Below are 10723 nucleotides of genomic sequence, written 5' to 3' on the forward strand. Positions count from 1 at the left end.
TCGAAAAGCCTAGTATCACCGCCCCCCCCCCCCCTCAAGGACAGGACTCTGGATCTAGCCAAAGTATTCAGGTTATGGGGGGTTCGATGAGAGGGTGGTTTCCTCTGGACACAACAAAAAAGGATTCCTAAAGGGCAGGGGAAGGGAGGAGGGAGGAAAAGCCAAGACAGTGTAGGAATGGTGGCTCCTATGGTGTGAGGGGAATATACTCTGCTCTGAGCCTGGACGGAGCCCGGGAGGCCCCAGAGAGGAATATCTGGTGCGGTGTGTTCAGACAGAGGTTCTCCTCCTGGTGTGGTTCAGAGCTGAGCGAGCTCCTTCCTGAGACAGCCACAGTAGTGGCAGCCAAGCTTCAGCCTTAAGGGGCCATGACTTTGAAGGGTATTGATGTCTCACTGGGCGTGGGGGGCAGGGTCTGTGTGGTAGGCTGAATTTCAGAATCCCTTCCCTCCCCTGCGCCATTCTCCCATCCCCTGGTTATACAAGGAAACACCTTTTAGTACGTATGGCTGGGCAGGGATTTCGCAGGTAGAATTAAGGTCACTAATCAGCTGACCTAAAATAGGGACATCAGCCTGAATACCCAGGTGGGCCCAATGGAGCAGCAGAAGGGGGAGGCGGAGTCTCGAGACGCAGCAGGAGAAGCCAGAGGTCTTCCAAGTGTGAGGAGGCTTTGCTGCCCCGTAGCTGGAGCTGAGGGGCCCTTGTGTGTGCAGGGGCCAGAGAGAGACCTCTAGGAGCAAAGGGTGACCTGGGCGGACAGCCAGCAAGGGAACGGGACCTCAGTCCCTCGGCTACGAAGAACTGAATTGGACCAGAAGCCTGATGATCTTGGAAGACCACAGAAGTCCTGCTCAGCTGGCACCTGGTTTTAGCCCCGTGAGACCCGTTAGACTTCTGACCCACAGAAACCGTGAGCTAGTATCTCTGTGTTGTTTTAAGCTGCTAAGTTTGTGGTCATTTGTTACCTTAACAACAGAAAATTTTGGGATGGTGCACCTGAGGTTGTGCAGGGCACAAAGTAAGTGACAATAGGTGACACCCTATGGACACATGGGCAACCAGAAGACACTGAAGACGCCATCAAAGCTCGGACAGTTCGGGGGGATGGGCAAATTCCAAACTGAGGCCACGTTTCTGCTAAGTCAGTGGCGTGGGGATAAAAAAAAAAAAATCAGTGATAGGAAAGGTTTGTTTTCTGAGCACCTGAATTTGTGGCCTGAAATTGGGACCCACTTCAGGAACGTTTATAGAGATCTCATATTCGTGGAGTTAGAATGAAGGTTTCCTAAACGCTGAGAACTTCTCTGTCCACATCAGTATTTTAAAGGAAAGGAGTAGGAGAGAGAGACAGAAAAGACAGCGCTTCGAGGCGGCCTCACCCGACCCACACCTGTGCCTGGGAACCTCCCAGCAGCCCAGGTGCTCCTGTGTAACTGCTCTCCTGCTGGGGAAGCACGGGGTGGGGTTTGGGGGGCTTGTCTGTTGTATAGGGGGATCCCCAAACTTCCCAGCTCCTGCTCTGCCTGGCTTCCCAGCTGGGAAAGAGCAGGGGGTCCTCTCCCACAGCCTGAGCACACCTGGGGGCAGCCCCTGAGTGAGGTGTGAGGAGAGGGAGGGGCAGGATTGGTGGTTGCCAGAGGGGGGGGGGGTGGGGAGGATGAAATCGGTGAAGGGGGGTCAAAAGGTGCAAACTTCTAGCTATAAAATAAGTGGGTATGGGATGTAATGTACAGCATGGTGACTGTAGTTAACAAGAGTATTACTTGTTTGAAAGTTGCTAGGCGAGTAAATCTTAAGAGTGCTCACCACAAAAACACTTGTAACCGTATGTAGTGACGATGGTAACTAGACTTATTGTGGTGATCATTTCACAATATATACAAATGTTGAATCACGTTTCACACCTGAAATAATATATTCATATATGCAATGTAAAAGTAATAGTGATGGGGAGTGCTGACCGCCTTCCTGTGGGTGACCAGGGTGCCAGGGGCTCTGAGGCGAATGCTGCGCACGGCTCTGCTGAGGCTCCCACGGCCATCGACCCACCTTAGGTCCTCTTAGGGCCCAGTCTGCTGGGCACCTGGATCTCTGGGAGCCCTCGGAACCTCCTGGGGGAGGGAAGCATGTAAAGTCCTGTGTTGTACGTATGGGTCAGGAGGCAAGCCCCATGGTCAGATGAACTCTGCGCAAATCCTGGCTTTCCTCCTTATTCGTTGGGTGAAATTGCTTCTTAACCTCTCTGGGCGGTAGTTTCCTCATTTGTAAAATGGGCGAGTAAGAGTATTTTCTTTTTTGCTTGGTTGTAAGGCTTGACGTAGATAACCCATGTGAAGGGCATGCACAAGAACCCTTCCCCAGGGCGAGATTTTACGTTTGATAAGCTTCTAAGATCCTCTGTGAGGTGTTCTATCAATAGAGAGAAGAATGCCTGTTTCCTAGGCGTCAACATGTGCTCCTGTTTGGTGATATTTGTAGTTCTGGGCTGCCCATCATCTACCCCTCACTTCCTAAAGGCACCTGTCACTTCCCCTTGGGGACCCCACTCCTGGGTGTGGCCATGTTGGAGGCAGTGTCCTCGCCCTTTAGAGCCCAAAGGGGCCAGATCCTCCCCTCCCTGCACTACTGGGGGCGGGCAGTTAAACGCTGTCCTGAACATTGTCTCTGATCTCTCTTTCTGGACTTCTGTCAGGTAGATATTGATATTCTAATTGGTCTTTTTTTTTTGTCTCCCATTTTCTATCTAAATGTATACACACTTTAATAGCTGATAGCTCAATTGTGAAAATGAAATGTGAAATGTGTTTTAATAAACACTGCCTTTATAATTACTCAAAGTGTGTGTATACATTTTTGGGGGACACCCACCCTATATTTATTTTGTTTACTGGGTCGGGTCCTCTATCTTCCAGAGTTTCTGGTGAATTTATTATTTTAGCTATCAGAATCCTAACTCCCACGAGCTTTTTTTCTGTTTTCTGATGATTCCTTTCCCTCCCTAAATACAGCCTTCTGTTCTTGTTTATGGATGCATATTGTCTTAGTCCGTCTGGGCTGCTAACACCAAGTACCATGGACTGGGTGGCTCATAAACAGCAGAAATGTGTTGCTCACCGTTCTGGAGGCTGGGACGTCCAAGGTCAAGGCGCCAGCATAGTCGCCTCCGGTGAGGACCCTCCTCCTGGCTCATAGCCGGTCCTTTCTCTCTGTGTCCGCACTCGGTGAAAGAGGCAGGGGCTTTCTTTCTTTTTTTTACAAGGCACAAATCCTGTTGATGGGGGCTCCACTCTCATGACCCAAGTACTTCCCAAAGGCCTCACCTTCTAAGACCATCTCACCTTTGGGGGTTAGAATTTCAACGTATGATTTTTAGGGGGAAGGCACAAGTATTCATATCTTCTTATATTTCATGGGGAATATTACTTATGGGGTTTTTTATTTCTTTTAAGTATTCCTCTAATCCCTTTATGGCCTCTCCCCTCTGAAGTGCTTTTATTCTGCTTGGTTGGTCCGTCACCTTTTAAAATGAAGCACTAAAAAGCAAATTGAGGCTCCCTGGATATTCCTACCTTACCACCCCTTAATTTACAGCAGTCATGATGTTGCTTTCTCTGTTCCCCTTCTTTCTGCTGACTATTATAACACTTTCCATTGTTTGATATGTTCCATTATGTTACTGACTATATTAACTTATAATTTCCCAATTGGCTTGAAAATTTTTTATTTTCACTTTGAGAGTATGTTTATGAGAGCCGGGTCAGTGAAACAGGAAGGGCTTAGGACAGAAGACGCAACAGGAGAGCCTGGGTGGGGCTGCTTTGGCGTCCAGATGGCTTAGAGCAGTGGTTCTCAACCTTGGCTGCACATTAGAATCACCTGGGAATCTTTTTAAAATCCTGATTTCTGGGCCTCATCCTCTGGAAATTCTGTTTCTTTGTTATGGGGTGGGGCCACAACATTAGTAACAAAGAAACAGAATTTCCAGAGGATGAGGCCCAGAAATCAGGATTTTAAAAAGATTCCCAGGTGATTCTAATGTGCAGCCAAGGTTGAGAACCACTGGCTTATATGAAAGGAACGAACCAAGGTGGGGCTGCTGGCTCACCAGAAAAAGGGCCTTGGAGACCGGTTCAGGGGTTTTGCTGCCTGCTCTTCCCCTAATTGCAAGTCCCATGGTGGCCCCAGGTTTTTGTGTTTTTTTAAAGAACGTGCCCTAGAGAAGGGCACACTCCAAAGAGGGCACACCTAACTTCCCAATTGTTTAGCTGGGCATTCAGTTTTTCCTCTTTTTCTCTGAGAGGTGAGTTTGCTAGACTGTCTTTCCACATATGGCTTTCATTTCCATCTACCCACTGACTTGGAATCTGGGAATGGAATTATCAGGTCAGGGGCTTGTGGGTACTTTCATCACTCTTCCCTGTGTGCTGCCAAATCTCTTTCTAAAGGTAGTGCGTGCAGGCCCAGTGTCAGCAGAACAAATGAGCACAATCCTTGGAGCACGTGATTTTTGAGTCTTTATGGTTGCGAGCTTCAAAAGTACAAAATAGCACTCATTATTGTTTTAATCTCATCCTTGTTTAAATTCCTTTTTCTTGTGTCACTGGTGAGGTTGAACACTCTTGCGTGTGGAACTGTAAAAGTGTAGCCTGGGGGAACATGAGGACGTGGAAAGGGACTTCCAGACTCCACGGCAGCCTGTTCTGTGGTGGTGTGTTGGCGGCGGTTCCTATCCCGTGCGCCAGGGGCTGGAGTCGGTTGACTCCCTGAAATTATATGCAAAAATTTGGGGCCGTATGCACATGGGTAAGGGGAGGGTTCTTGGCTTTCTTCACAATCTCACAAGAATCTGGGTCTACACAGGCTAAGTCATGTGGTGGGAGATTTCTGCCCTGGATAAGAAAAGGGCAGTCCAAGAAGGCCTGGAGGGAGACCTCCTTTGTTTGAAATCTCATTCTGCCTCTTGTCAGCTCTGTGATCTCGGGCAATCTGTGAACCTCTCTGTGCTGAGGATGGTAACAGGGCAGCTAGTTCATGGGGTTGGTGTGGGGATTCAATGAGTTCATACAGATGAAGCACTTTTAATAGTGCCTGGCACATAGTAAATGTTTAATTAATGTCTGTTATTAAAAACTATTAATAATTAGAACCTCCCAAGGATAGGGTAGGCTACCTCATGGAGTAGTGAGTTTCCTGTCGCTTATTGTTTGTGAAATGGATGCAAACTGCCAGGGAGACTCCTGAGAGGATCCCTGAATCGGGAGGGAGTTTCTGTGAATGAAGTTTTCCCTTTGGCAGGTGGCAAGGGTGAGGCCACCAATCCTCACTTAATGAGCCAGCCGCCTCCACAGGGCGACAGCTGCGCTCGCTGCAGTGGCGCTGCACTTATCAGCAAGCAGGCTGCTTCGAGAGCGTGCTCCTGGCACCCTCTCCTGAAGATGCAGAAGAATCATTTGGGACAAGCAAGTGCAGTTTCTGCGCCATTATGTGTGGAGAGAAGGGGTGGGGCGGGGCGCTGGGAGCAGAGGTTACCTGCTTCCCTTGGCTTCTCTGATGAGCAGATGTAACGAGTACCTATCAAGGTCTGTGGGCTTTTCTACCACTATTCCCTTATTGTTCTTGTTTTCTTTTTACTCATTGGATTCTGGGCTATTCATAGCGGGCAGTGGCTGCCGGATATGGATGTCTTTGGGGTGGTTGGTTCAGAGAGAAGTTGGAAATGTCCGAGTCTCTGTGTGTGTGCTCACGAGCACAGGGCATCCGTTCAAACATCAGATTCCCGAGCTCTGGAGTAAAATCTGCGTGGGCCAGTGCTGAGGGGGGTTCACTTCTGCTTTGTTTACCCAGAAGCAGACCCTGCGATAAGCATTGTAACTTGTATACGTGGAAGGAACCCTTGGTAGGGGAGTGGAGATCAAGGCAGAGATGGGAGGCAATGACACTGAGGCCATCAGCTGGGGGTGATTACAGTACATGGCTCAGGGCATTCCCACAAGGTGAGGGGCTGGTTCAGGACATGGCTGGGGGCTACTTGGGCAGAAAAAGTGGCCTCAGGCCCAGAGACCCTCTGAACAAAGAACTGCAGGTGCCGGCAGTTTGACATCAGTGAGTGACAAAGGGTAAGAAATGGACAGGCCACCCAGAGCATCGGCGACAGTATTTTTTGTGGGAATGAGTTTCCCTGCTGTGAGCAAGGCCATGTGTGTACTGGGAAGCAAGATGGAGCCCAGTGAGGTCTTCAGGTCCTCTGTGTGGAGTTGTTGGGTCTGCCCTGGCCGGTGTGGCTCAGTTGGAGCTTCCCATGCACCAGAGGTCCTGGGTTCAATTCCGTGTATGGGAGGCAACTGATCTATGTGTATCTCTTTCCCCCCTCCCCCCTCCTCCTTCCTTCCTTTCTAAAAAAAAAAAATAAAAGTTGTTGGGTCTTGTCCTTCATCAAGGCCACTGGCCAAGGAGGCTTTTGAAGGAGAGCAGTCATCTCAGGCCTGCCGTGCACAACTGATGACAATTTCTGTAGGATGATTTCAGAGCCAGGGACACGGGCTTTGAGTCTTGCCTCTGCAACTCGTAAAATAGGTGTTATTGGCCAGCCCCTTTACCATCCTGCGCCGCAGTTTCTTTAGTTACAAAGGGAATCCTCTTGCTCCCCGGCCCCTTCCCTGCCCTTACAGGGTGTTGTCAGGATCGGAGGTGATGTGCACAAGTGGACCGCTCTCCAAGTCTAGACATTACTATTATTGTTAGTCTTCTTTCCTCCTGTCCTTGTTGGCAATGTGATCTTTTTTTTTGGGGGGGGGGGGTCCAGTGCTTGAGGTGGAGGGCCCTGTGGTGGAGCCTAATACATGCACACCAGGGTCTCCTTTGTCCTGGGGCAAAAGTGGGGCCCACCTGCCTCCACTCTGCTTTCTGTGGGAGGGGCTGGCATGAAGGTTTGGCCCGCACCCTGGTTCAGCTGAGCGTGAGTAGTGGGGGAGGGGAGAGGATTGAGGCTGGGTTACTTATCCCCTGGGTTCCTTCTCCGTGGGGCTTTGCAGGATGGCTGTACCCCTCTACCCAAGGCCACAGCTTTGCAGGATGGCCCTCACTGCACCCCGACCCTCTTCAGGAAGATTGACACTCTTTCCACTTGCTCAGGGATGGTGGGAACAGCTCCCCTCTTGTGCTTGGTGGGTGAGGGGAAGGGGAATGTAGTTTCCTGAAACCTGCCCTCACCTTCATAACTAGCCCCTTTGTTAAACTCTTCTCCATCACCCAATTTGAGCCCCCCCCCCACACCCCCATCTCTTGTTCATGGAGTTAGGACTCCTGGATTAGAGTCCAGGCCCTGCCACTCACTAGCTGTGGGACTAGGGACAAGTTACCTAACAGCTCGTCAGCCAGAAGAGTAGAGTCCAACCTTTCCATTGCTCCCTGTAGAAAGCCGTGGGCGTGTGGAGTGGAGGGTCTCGGACTCAGGCCCTGAGAGGGGCCAGGCAGGAGACGCTGAGGAGAAGGGGGCTTGGGCGTGTAAATGACATAGCAGCCTGCAAGGTTCCTGTGCAGGAATGCAGAGAGTGTGGCCAGAGCCTTTGATTTTTTTTTTTTAAGAGAAGCTGGAAATACAGATTTTTATGTGAACTTTGCCAAGTTTTAAATGTTTGTTCAAGTTAGCAAAACAAACAGAAACCCAACAAGAATGAGAACACTGTGCAGACCAAACGGTTTCTGACTCAACTTCTGTCCAGCCCCCATGCTGGCCTGGGAAGCTGCTCTCTGGCCTGGAAAATTGTTCCTCCCGGTGGGACATTAGGACAAGGCCTGTTGTGACCCAGCTGAAAAGTGTCAGGATTGGCCAGGTGGCTCCGCTGGCTGGAGCATTGTCCCTGACATCAAAAGGTTTCGGGTTAGATCCCGGTCGGGGCACGTACCTAGGTTGTGGGTTTGATCTCCCCGGTCTGGTCATGTATGAGAGGCAACCGAGCAATGTCTCCCCTCTCCCCACCCCCCGCCCCTCATTTTCTCTCTTCCTCCCCCCAACCCCTTCCTCTGTCTCTAAAAAAATAAAAATCAATAAACACATCCTTGGGTGGTGATAAAAAAAAAAACACAAACCCAAACTCTCAGGATTAAGTAGGTGGGGGTTCTAATAGACAAATGCTTTATAAATAGAGTCAGAGAGAAGGGTATCTAGAGGTCCAATTTTAAATTCTTTAAAAAAATATATTTTCATTGATTTCAAAGAGGAAAGGAGAGGAAGAAAGAGATAGAAACATCAGTGATGAATCATTGATCAGCTGCCTCCTGCATGCCCCCTACTGGGGCATGTGCCCTTGACTGGAATTGAACCTGGGACCCTTCAGTCTGCAGGCCGATGCTCTATCCACTGAGCTGAACTGGCTAGGGCTAGAGGTCCAATTTTAAAATAAGTGGTACTTTTGCAGTTACGACCAGTATTAGAATGAAAATAGTTTTCACTCACACAGAAGCCTGGCCTAAGTGTACCCTTTTGGATCCCTCACATGGCCCAACACAATGCCTGGCACAGAGTAATTGCTTAGTGTGTGTTTGATGAATGAATGATGAACCGATAGATGAATAGCTCTATGCTTGGTCTCACAGAAGACTGTCATGTGAATTTAGGTTGAGGGGCAAGGAAAGAGCCTGCTCTAGGCAATTCCTAAAGAAAATGAAGTTTCATGTTACAGCCAAAGGGGCCTGCTCTGGCGTCACTTGTTATGGCCAAAACTCAGGCCCTGGTTCCAGAACTCAGTCCCTGGTCGGGCACCACTTGTGCCGCGCCAGCACAGCCAAGGGTGATCCTGAGTGGGGGGGTGAAAGGATTGAGAAAAGACAGACAAGAGAATGAAAGCTGGGTCTCGGTGGGACGCTGCTCCCTGATGAGGAGACAGCGCCAGCGCCCACAAGCCGTGTCTTTATTTTATAGCAGATGCCATGAGGCAAAGTAGGGGCGTGATCACGTTGTTTACAGCATTCTTGTGAGTTCCAACCTCATTCAACTACATGCACCTGAACTCTAGCACAAGGCACGTGGGGCCAAGTGTTCAGACCATAGGTTCAAGCTTACAACCACAGCCGTTGGCTATAATTGTGCTGGGAGGGCCCTGCCCTCCAGCTGGGACTTGCACGTGGCAATGAGAGGACCCTGTCCTTTCATTAGTCCGAGGCTTAAACCTGGCCAAAACACCGTAACCGTGCTCCACAGTTTCAGTGTTCATTCAGAGAATAATTCACAATAATTCAAATTAGGTTGTTTTGTGGGTGGTTGTTTTTTGGTTAGTTGTATGTTTTGGTAAATAACAGTTCTTAAGCACAGAACCATTAGCAGTTAGCTAGGAGTAGAGGAAGTGTTTTACTTTTCATAAACTTTAGAAGTCATCTCAGCTAAAGGAGAGCAGCTTGTTCAGAATAGGGCTATTTTTCTTTTCTCATTAAACTTTATTTTAATGGACCTCAAAATTCTGTGACAGATTTTTGGTTGTTTCCATTAAGAGGTACTGATTTTGAAAACTAATAACTTTAAAACTCCCCCCCACACAAAAAAAACCCCAAATGGTCCACAAAACATTCTCCTTTCTGAAGATTTTCAATGCATTGAAATCAATAACCAGTCTTTTACTATTAAACAATCAATTGAGACAACCAGTTGTAGATTGTTCTTCATTACTGATTAAGACTGGGGTGGGCCATAGCCGGTTTGACTGAGTGGATAGTGTGTCAGCCCACGGACTGAAGGGTCCTGGATTCGAGGCTGATTGTAGGTTTGATCCCCTGCCCTGAGGGTGTGTGTGGGAGGCAACCAATTGATGTCCACATCGATGTTTTTCTGTATGTCTCTCCCTTCTACTCTTTCTAAAAAAGCAATGGGAGAATATCCTCAGGTGAGGATTAACAACAACAAGACGGGTGGAAGGTGTTGGGAATAACATTCATTTAACCTTCTTGGTGACTTTGAGAATAGGGCTATTTTTAAGGGATTGCTGCCCCCTACTGGATTCCTTGGAGAATTTGAAGCCGTCTGCTATTGGTCTTGTGCCTTGGTTTTTCGAATCAACATACAGTATACTTGATTGAGGGGCTGAGGGTGGGGCATGCAGATGAATATTGCATAGTCCTAATCCTCCAGGAGCTCATAGAAACTACAGGACTGAAGGGACTTTTGAGATGTTATTTCTCAACCCCTGATCCTCAGAATTCTGGTGGGAGCAGATGGACTTGTGTGAGGATAACTCATTAAAATATACTAGTGGAAAAAAATATATTTATACTAGTGAAGAAACTTTTCAATGAAAATTTTCTTTCTATACATTTGTTTTAGACATTGGCAATCTGCTGTGGTTTACTCTAGGGCAGTGATGGTGAACCTATGACACGCGTGTCAGAGGTGACACGCGAACTCATTTTTTTGGGTGATTTTTCTTTGTTAAATGGCATTTAAATATATAAAATAAATATCAAAAATATAAGTCTTTGTTTTACTATGGTTGCAAATATCAAAAAATTTCTATATGTGACACGGTACCAGAGTTAAGTTAGGGTTTTTCAAAATGCTGACACGCCGAGCTCAAAAGGTTCACCATCAGTCTCTAGGGGGTGCTATAAAATAAGCAATTAATATTTAGAAAAAAATCCCAAAATGTGGCAACAGATGCTCACACTTGGACAACTCTTGTTTTGTGGACACATATGCTCCTGACAGTGATTTTCTATTGTGTTTTATGATGTG

The sequence above is a fragment of the Myotis lucifugus genome, unplaced genomic scaffold (assembly GCF_000147115.1).
Source record: "Myotis lucifugus unplaced genomic scaffold, Myoluc2.0 scaffold_0, whole genome shotgun sequence".
In the NCBI taxonomy this organism is placed as follows: domain Eukaryota; kingdom Metazoa; phylum Chordata; class Mammalia; order Chiroptera; family Vespertilionidae; genus Myotis; species Myotis lucifugus.